The sequence below is a fragment of the Poecilia reticulata genome, linkage group LG9 (genome assembly GCF_000633615.1).
Source record: "Poecilia reticulata strain Guanapo linkage group LG9, Guppy_female_1.0+MT, whole genome shotgun sequence".
Lineage (NCBI taxonomy): Eukaryota > Metazoa > Chordata > Actinopteri > Cyprinodontiformes > Poeciliidae > Poecilia > Poecilia reticulata.
This window is the reverse complement of record NC_024339.1, coordinates 9,699,750-9,708,470: the sequence shown is the minus strand read 5'-3', so window position 1 is coordinate 9,708,470 and position 8,721 is coordinate 9,699,750. Positions and strand designations below refer to the sequence as shown.

At 39.5% G+C, this 8,721-nt stretch overlaps 2 long non-coding RNA genes across 2 annotated transcripts; one reads left to right on the top strand and one right to left on the bottom strand.

The window, feature by feature from the left end:
* The first annotated feature begins 2,056 nt into the window (after positions 1-2,056).
* On the top strand, positions 2,057-7,181 carry LOC108166575 (uncharacterized). The gene is made up of 3 exons (XR_001776917.1): positions 2,057-2,780; positions 5,431-5,552; positions 6,684-7,181. It is a non-coding gene; the product is annotated as an uncharacterized LOC108166575 (long non-coding RNA).
* LOC103469812 (uncharacterized) lies at positions 4,066-7,014 on the bottom strand. Its single transcript, XR_534403.2, has 2 exons — positions 6,932-7,014; positions 4,066-4,254 (listed from the first exon to the last, which is right to left on the bottom strand). It is a non-coding gene; the product is annotated as an uncharacterized LOC103469812 (long non-coding RNA).
* Positions 7,182-8,721: the final 1,540 nt, after the last annotated feature.

Genomic DNA, 8,721 nt, shown 5'->3' with positions numbered 1-8,721 from the left:
ATTTGCAGCTCACCCTCATATATGGAGTCAAAAAAACTCCCCTCTCGCAGTGTTTACATTCAGTTTCTGTGTCCGTCCTCATTCATCGTGATTGACATGTTTGAATCTACGAGGCCAGATCCAAACTAAGCACAAATTGTACATCCAGGAAATGATGCGGGGTGATCATTATCGGCCAGTGAACTTTGGCGCCTAATCATGAAAACAGTATGCGAGCGGAGCAGGTAATTATCTTTAGATTGTCTGTAAGTATACATGAGTCTTTGCAAAACGAGTGCAACAGCAGAGCTCATGCTAATCATCTCAGACTGCTGTGTGTTTTTTTTTTTAAATGGCCAAAATAATCACGTCTACAATTATGACTTCAGGATAGGTGGGAATTTAATCTAGGATTTCCATAGTGCGATTTCAAATTGCGTATTTGCATAGGAAAGGTCAGACAATTAACTCAAATGTGAAGCTAATTTTTTATGCTTTGTCAACTGTCACAGGAATAAATAAATATTAATAAAAAAGCAAAAATGAACAGAAAAAATATTCATTTAAAAGAATAAAACTAACAAAAACAGTAACTTGGAACTGACTGAATTTATTAACATATTTATAAAAAGGGTTTTTGCTTATATTATTAAATTAGATTCTTCATATGATCAGAAAACAAATTAGTATCATGCAAATTAGCAGCATTAGGAATAATTGGTTATAGAAGTAAGTAAAAATTTAATTTCACAATCTAACGTGTGTTGATTGTTTTATTGATGGTGTTTTTGCTAAAAAGGCTTAGAAACTCAAGTGTCAATAAAACTTTTCAAAGTGTTTCACATACAGCTTACAGAAAGTCTAAATGTTTTGCATATTTTTACCCTGGACAAACATTTTGACACAAATTAAGTAGTTGGCAAACAGGTTGAGAAAGAAAACTAACAAATCTGACAGAAAACCTGAAGAAGCTGAAATCTTACCTAAGATCACTTTATATGTCTTTGTGTCAATCTCTGTTTCTTCCTACTTTAAGCCAATTTCAAGGACAAAATGTCAGATTATGTAGTGTTAGAGTGGAAGGCAGTATTGCTTTTCTTCTTCAGATGGATTTATGGGGTTTGTCTTGACGGTGGGAGCAGACGGGTGCTGCTCAGGTACATGGCAAATACTGATCATTTAATTTATATTCACATTCTTCAAAGTTTACAACATTTTAGCAAGTTTACAACAAAAGGAAACAAGTTGGTAAACTACAAATATATTTTTAAATTAAAGCTAATAATAAACACCCACAAACCTCCATGCAGGTTTTGTTATCCTGCAGCAATGAGCATCATCACCATTCAGCTAAAAATCTGGCTCAAAATTTACATCTGAATTTCTGCCACAAGCAGCTATTTACTAATTACAGATGAGTTATGAGAAGATTAGGCTCACAAAAAGGTACTTTTAAATCCCTCCGGTGTGTGCCGGTCAGTCAGGTGTCCAAGCTTCTGCTTTGATACGCAATTCCTTCAGATTTTCTCCTTTCATCGCATACATTTTTCTTTGGAAGAGTTACATTTCTGATTATTTTAAGCTACTGTCATTTTAGGTGAAAATTATGAGTTAAGTTCAGATCTTTACAGATCTTTCACTTCAGACATGAAAGCAAAAAAAAAAATGATGAGAAGTCAGAATTTAGTAAAACATAGGGTTTCATAATAAATTTACATGAATTTCATCAGAAATGTATTGTTTTGGCTTTTTGTTTTACATTAGATAGACTCACTAATATGGGTGTCTTTCAATGTCATTGTCTGTAGCATCTACTATATAACTGTATTAACTTAATGAATTTGAAAACAGACATTAAGCACATTAAAATGAAAACCAAAATGATTCTGTTATGTTTCGTCTTGTGTTTTAGTTCGACTCGGATTTAATGAGCCATTTCTGAAAATGCTAACGAGCGACGCCACGGCACATCTGGATCACGCTGAAGGCCTCCTCTCAAACAGCATAAACGTTCCCCTGAAACAGCAGTGCATCATGGGAATAGACATGCTCCAAAAGGTTGATGTGGAGGATCCAGGCAAACACTCAGAGCAACAAGGCTGCAAACTCACTGGGGATTTTTACATCTGTCCGGCCTCATTGCTATGCACAGAGCCCCGAGTCCAATGTCTCTGCCTCCACCTGAGGGGCAGAGCGTGCTGGCTATGATAGCGCCCTGACAGATTACCGCCTAAAACAGTGAGGAAGAGGCCTGCCAGCAACAGCTGTCCTTTAGCATCGGAAATGTTGAGCTCCCTTTGGACAGGGACTGAACAGGAATGAGTCAACAGCGCTCTGCCCTGCAGTACTTGCTAACATCTTGTAACTTTCTGAGCTCCAAAGCACTTCTCTTTTATACTTCAGGATTAGTCAAACAGTTGGAATATGTGTGGCATTTTTTATTTTTTTATGCCGTCTGACGCTTGGAAAAAAAACGAAACAGTGAGTCAAAACTGCTGCTGAACCAGAGCGCTGCGCTAGCAGGCGGCTATGCAAATGAGGTCAGAGGAGAGGAAAGCAAACAAATCTGTTAATTGATACCTCCTGTCAGTGGAGGGCCTGTGGGATTACCTGCTACAAGTGAAGTGTCATTGTCAGAGAGCTGGGACACACCGCAAGAGTTTAAAGTGCAGCTAATGGGGCCATCAGCAGCCATCCTGTACAGGCTAATGGCGGCCATTTTGCGCCGCCCACGTCGTCGAGGACCAGGCATTCACGGCAACCCGAGCGACCCGCTGCGACTCCCCTGTACAAGTGTACGGGTAAGTTCAACAGCCTCTCCAGAAAAAAGCCGCCAGCCGCAAGAAGACACTAATTAAGGCAACACGGTCAGCTAAGTGCCACAAGTGCTGCACACAGTTGGAGTGTATACTGAACCTTGTCATGTAGGTCATTTTGGAGCTTTTTGCAAAGCTATGCATGTTAATGTTCCTCATCCACAGCAGGCACTGTCTTGTTGCTTATAGGGAGGGCGATGGGGTTGTTTACAGAATGTGGGGTTGTTTTCTGAAACATATGCAATGCAAATGAGTCCAAGGCTGGATGCAGCCCCTCAGGAAGTGCTGAACCATGAGAAACATGCGAGGAAAGTTAAAGAAATGACTGCAAGCAGTAAACCAAGGTTCAATCATGGAGCCCCTTATATTTAATATCTACGTCCTCCCTCCTCAGAAAATAAATAAGATTAGTTCTGCTGGTTCTGCTCTGCACCCCCAGAACCAGAGCCAAACATGGAGAAGCAGCATTCAGCTTCTATGCACCACAAATCTAGAACAAACTGTGAAACTGAGTTCCTTTAAACCCAGACTAACAACCCTTTTGAAACATAAATGAAACACTGACTGACATTTTCATGTGACAAAATGTAATGCTTCAGTTGTTGACTGTATGTTCTATGACTTTGTATTTTTGTTTTTATGTAAAACACTTTGAACTTGAATGTGCTATATGCATTTAAGCGACATGCACCTCAATGCATGGCTGTGCCATAGCTTTCTGTAGCTAAACAGAAACAAAACTGAAGTTATTAACTTTAGCCCCAAAGAGGAATGATCAAGAGTCAAACTTAAGATCAGGCCCAAATCTGTTTGAAGTGACAGACCTGAACCTTCAGAGTCACATAAAGACAGTTACAAAGTCGGCCTTCGATCAGCTGGAGAGCATTTCCAGGATTAAAGGACTCATTTTCCAGCAAAATCTTGATAAATTCATGCAGGCGTTTCTCTTTAGTCACATTAATTATTGCAGTAGTGTCACTAAATCCAGAGGGATAAATCACATCACTGACGCATTTAGCTGGTTTCGCCTTCAGCACCATTTTCCCCCCGACTGAAAGAGTCAAGAACCTTTATTTTTCTCCTGACGTTTCAGTTGGTTCCAGCTGGAAGGAAGGAAAAATGCTGATTCTACTTCTATGAACGGTTGACATCTTTATGAGAGTCCAATGACCTCCTTTCCAATAAGTTCCCCCTTATGCAGTCTAGAATAAAATAATCCAACACTGTAATCAGAGTCAGGTGAAAAACCAACCATAAACAGACACATAGCTGCATGTTGGTCCACAGGACCACCAATTTAATCCAGAGTGGTGTTTTGCTTTTACTCTGATCTCTTTTAGTTCAGAGATGCGCGCGTGACGCCGATCTTCAGCTGAGCCTCACAAATCGTCTGCCGCCACGTCAGTCATGCCTTGTTTACAGAAATCCAGAATCCTTTCATTCTCGCCTGGCTGCTTCGCTGCAAAAAAAAAAAGAAAAAAAAAGAAGGAAGTCGGTAGGGGATGTGTGATGTACATCATCGGTAATCAGATAAGTTGGGTACCATCCTCCTGCTTTCTCTCCGAAACAACATGTCCACTGAACTGAAAGCCAGAGTGCAACTGTCACATTAGCAGCCAGAGTTCCTCACTTCGCTGCGTGCCTCGCAAACAAACCCCGAAAGATGTTCTGCATCGCAGACAGACGCGCGGCTCTTTCAGGCGAGTCGCCGGAAAGACCCGCCGCCCTCTCCTCTCTGCTGTGAGCTGAAATCTTTTCATTAAAATAAAAAAAGGGCTGAAAGTGCTAATTGTTTGGTCAACAGCCTATGAGTCAATTATTTTACCTTCTCTTTAATTTGCACATGAAACGTTCCCCTCTGATGACAACCACCTGCATTGTTGCATCGCTTTGCTGCAGCTCTAATGAGGTGTTTCATATTCAGAGAGAAAAACTAACCTTACTGCTGTTTGTCACTTTTTATAATGAGCGATGGCCTCGTTAGGTTTTCCTGTAGATCATAATGGAGTCGTCAGAGTCCCGTCGCTCTGTTCTCCTGTGGAGGCGAAACTAGGAGGGTATATTTACCACTTCATGGGTTTTTGCTCTGCTAAAGTTGTACAATTACTTTTGATTCCCTGGGCTCTAAGAGGAGAAATTTAGTGGAAATAGCCAATTATGGAGTGGGGTTTAATAAAATGCTGCAACAAATAAATAAATAAATACATTATATTCAGTTTCTGTGATTTGTGGAAATGTCATTAGGCCAAACGGAAACGGTTTGAGATAATGAATCGTGTGGTTAAGGTCAAGGAAATAGTTCACAATCAATTAATTTTGCATTTCTGTGGTTTTTTGTTAGTCATCACTAATGACACAAACCCAGCAATCAAAATCTGAATAAAGGGATTTACACAATCTCCGCCTTTCCTGTGAGGAATCCCAGCTGCAACTCCAAAATCGTTCCTTCGGAGGTTAAAAAAAAAAAAAAACCAAAATCCACTCAGCCGGTGCGGCTCCTGCCAAAAACGCTGCTCATCCAAAGTCATTTGCAGCAAAGTCCATTATCATCATCACTTGTGGCGATGAATTCCCTGTGATGGTGGCAGGCCCGCAGCAGCCTCCACTCTTAATGACATTCTGCTCTTGTTGGCAGCCACTCCCAGTCAGATGGCTCATTCCCAACAGCCAGCGTGTCAGACGGGAGCACGCACAACGCCGGACGGAGGGGAATGACGACGACAGGCACACCTGATTTAAGGACAGGCCAGTCAGCATGTTGGTTTGCCTCACAGATTTCTTGTTTTTTGATGCTCAAAATATTGACTGATGCTACGAAAAAGAAAGTTAATCCCAGCGGCACCAGTTACCTGGGAGACCCCAGGTAACCGTGTTTATGTTAAACATCATCTCCAATAGCTCTTACAAATATTTTAAGCTCAATTTACATAAACAAACACCAATTTTAATTTTTGGAGTTTAGAGTTACAGGCACTACATGTAAAATTGATTTTAGATGCACTTTTGCATGTGTGTCTTGTAAAAATAAACATGTTTTCACCACATTTTACTACTGGTGATATGAGGAGAGGCTATACTGAAATGCAAAGTCTGCCTTAAAAGTTGTTACTGGGGATAGTTGCAGTTGCTCCCAGTTTTCCCAGTGGGAAATTCGACATTGGTTGATTTTTCCCACCAGAAAGTTGGGATTTCCCAGTTCAGAGTACAACTGGAATGCAGCTTAAGTGTCGGCACTTCTTGCAACTTTTACCAAATTGCAAAATAATTCATGAAGAGATTGCTGCATCCTTGGTGCATAAAGTAGAGTTATGGTCGATCCTCCCAGCAGCTCTTAGAAAACAAACTATAAGTGTTTACATCCCTGTTGGTATTTGCACCACAAATCTGGAACAAACTTCAGGAAAATTGTAAAACAGCCGAAACACAGAGTTCCTATAAACCAAGATTGTGTTCAGAGTTGCTCTTGAACCTTAATAAATGAAACTCTAACCAACATTTTAATATGTGATGACACAACTTGGAAAAATGTAATGTTTCAATAGTTGATTTTTGCGTTTTCATGATGTAAAACAAGTGCCTTGTTGCTGAAATGTTATACAAATGAAACTTTATTGTAAACATGTTATTTGTAATATTTAAATACATATGCAAGCTTTTCTTTTGAAACATGCTACATATTACTTTTAATTGGACTTTTAAAAACTGCACAGCATTTTATGTTGTAATTTTGCCTCCATTTTTAATTCCACATGCTTTGATTCCTGTCACTTTACACCAGATTTTCCCCTCGTTGTATGATAAAAAAATGATATTTCTATTTAATTCTAAATCATAAACATACTAAAGCACACCATGTTGGAGTAAAACATTCCCTGCATGTCTCAGCAGAGTAAAGCCTGACATGAGAGCTGAACCAGAGCAAAGCAAGATGGCTGAAGGTGACTGGAAGCCCGAGCTCGTCGGGGGATTTGAACGAGCGGCCTGGCAGGGAGCTGCTCTCTGCTGCTGACAACTGGTGATGGTGACCAGGTGGGATGTGTTATCCTAACAGTCTGGAACTCTTGTGAATTATTTGCTGATAGATATAAACAGCTGTTATTGTTGGTAATGGAAAGCAATTAGAAACATCTGCATACTTGGCTGTGAGCGATGCCTCAGGATGGCGACCGCGGCTCCCAGGTGCCGCTGGGAAATAATTACATCATCGGGGCCGAGGCGGCGGGGCCGCTGCTGGTCTGTGAAGAGCGACATAGAGTAGTCGGGGGAAAAAAATGCAGATATTTGGATTAACCAGAACCAGAAAAAGCTGCAAGTTGATTATATTACAGCCAATGTTGCACTCAATGTCATCCTGTCACTGCTTGCAATTCTGGAGTTTAATTTAAATAAAAATAACTAAAAATACAGTCGTTTTATTTGCTCAACAAACTGATTGATGCTTTATAAAGAGTGTTAAATTAAATAGAACCAAGGCATATTTTTACCTAAATACAGGGTTTATGCACTTCTCAGTAAAAATCAAGTCAATTTTAAACATTTTTAATGTAAGTTTTGAAAAATTTCCAGCACTACATTGCCAAAAATCAATTTTTAAGGTCATTTAGACCGACATCAAAAAGTCGGATATGTGGGAAAAAAACTAACAAAATTGGATTTGGGTTGAATTTTGTGTGAACATGGAATAAACAGCCCGTTTAATTCCTTGATACTGATGAGGTCTAGGTGTGGCTCATCAAATTTAAGCAAATAATTAGTTAATTCATGATTTATTTGAATTACCCTGTTGATAAAATGTGCCATATAAATGAACTTCATTTACTTGTAAGCCTGAAAATATCCCTTCACAGAACAGTAAGGCATGTTTAACCACGAAGCATCATCTGCCTCCTTCTTTAACATTTTAATAAAAAATGCATATTTTAAATCAACTTGTAGTTTTAAAAAGCACAAATAGGAAGATTAGAAATTTTTTTCTGTCCAACGCCTCAGTCGTTTGCACCAGAACAACCTAGAAAATAATATTTAAACCGCAGATAATTTAAAACCAGCTGTTTTATTGCATCACTTCATAATAAAGAGCCAAACCAATAGGTATGAAGCAACAGAAGGGATTTAAATGTCTCTGTATCAAAACCTTTTAAAAGTTTTCCGCCTCAGACATGAGGATCCACTCTGAACAACTTTCCTCTTGCCAAATTTCTAAAACTCAAACTGCTCTGGACAGACGTACAGGGACACAGACACTCTTATAAACACATACACCCACAGATGAAGACAGCGGACATTTGTTAGGGTGATAATTTATTCCATTTTCCCAGCGACATAAAAGATCCGGCTCTCTCACTCTGATGTTTGACTTCATCTGAAATCTGTCTCCGAAAGTCCTGAAAGTGAAACTCTCTCAACCCAACCAACGCCTGACATTTAAAGTTGGTTTTTGTTGCTCAAAGTGAGTTTATTTTCGTATTTTTGGTTGCATTGCCGCCTTCGGCCTGTATTTAGGTCAGGATTTGAACCAGGAACCTTCTTGCTGCCAGGCAACAGTCGACACGATTAGATGGACAAAAGTGATCAGAATAAATCGCCATTAAAAAGCATTATGTAAATTAATGTCATGATTAATTTGTGCTCATACAAACGATACATTTGCATGTGGGTGGGCAATATGGACTCGCATGATATCTTGTGTTAATATTGGGATAACGATAAGAATCATTTATTACTTCTTTTCTTCCTTTAAGTTCATGAACACAGCAATCGAAACCACAAACACAAACACTGCTCCTGAAAAACATTCCCATTTCTAACAGGCTTCTTTAGGCCACCAGGTCTGGCCTGTAAATGAAAACAGTAGCTGCATTCAATCATATCTTCCAATTTAGTGGAGAAAAATAAAATATTAATCACAATAATGACAGTTTTAGGA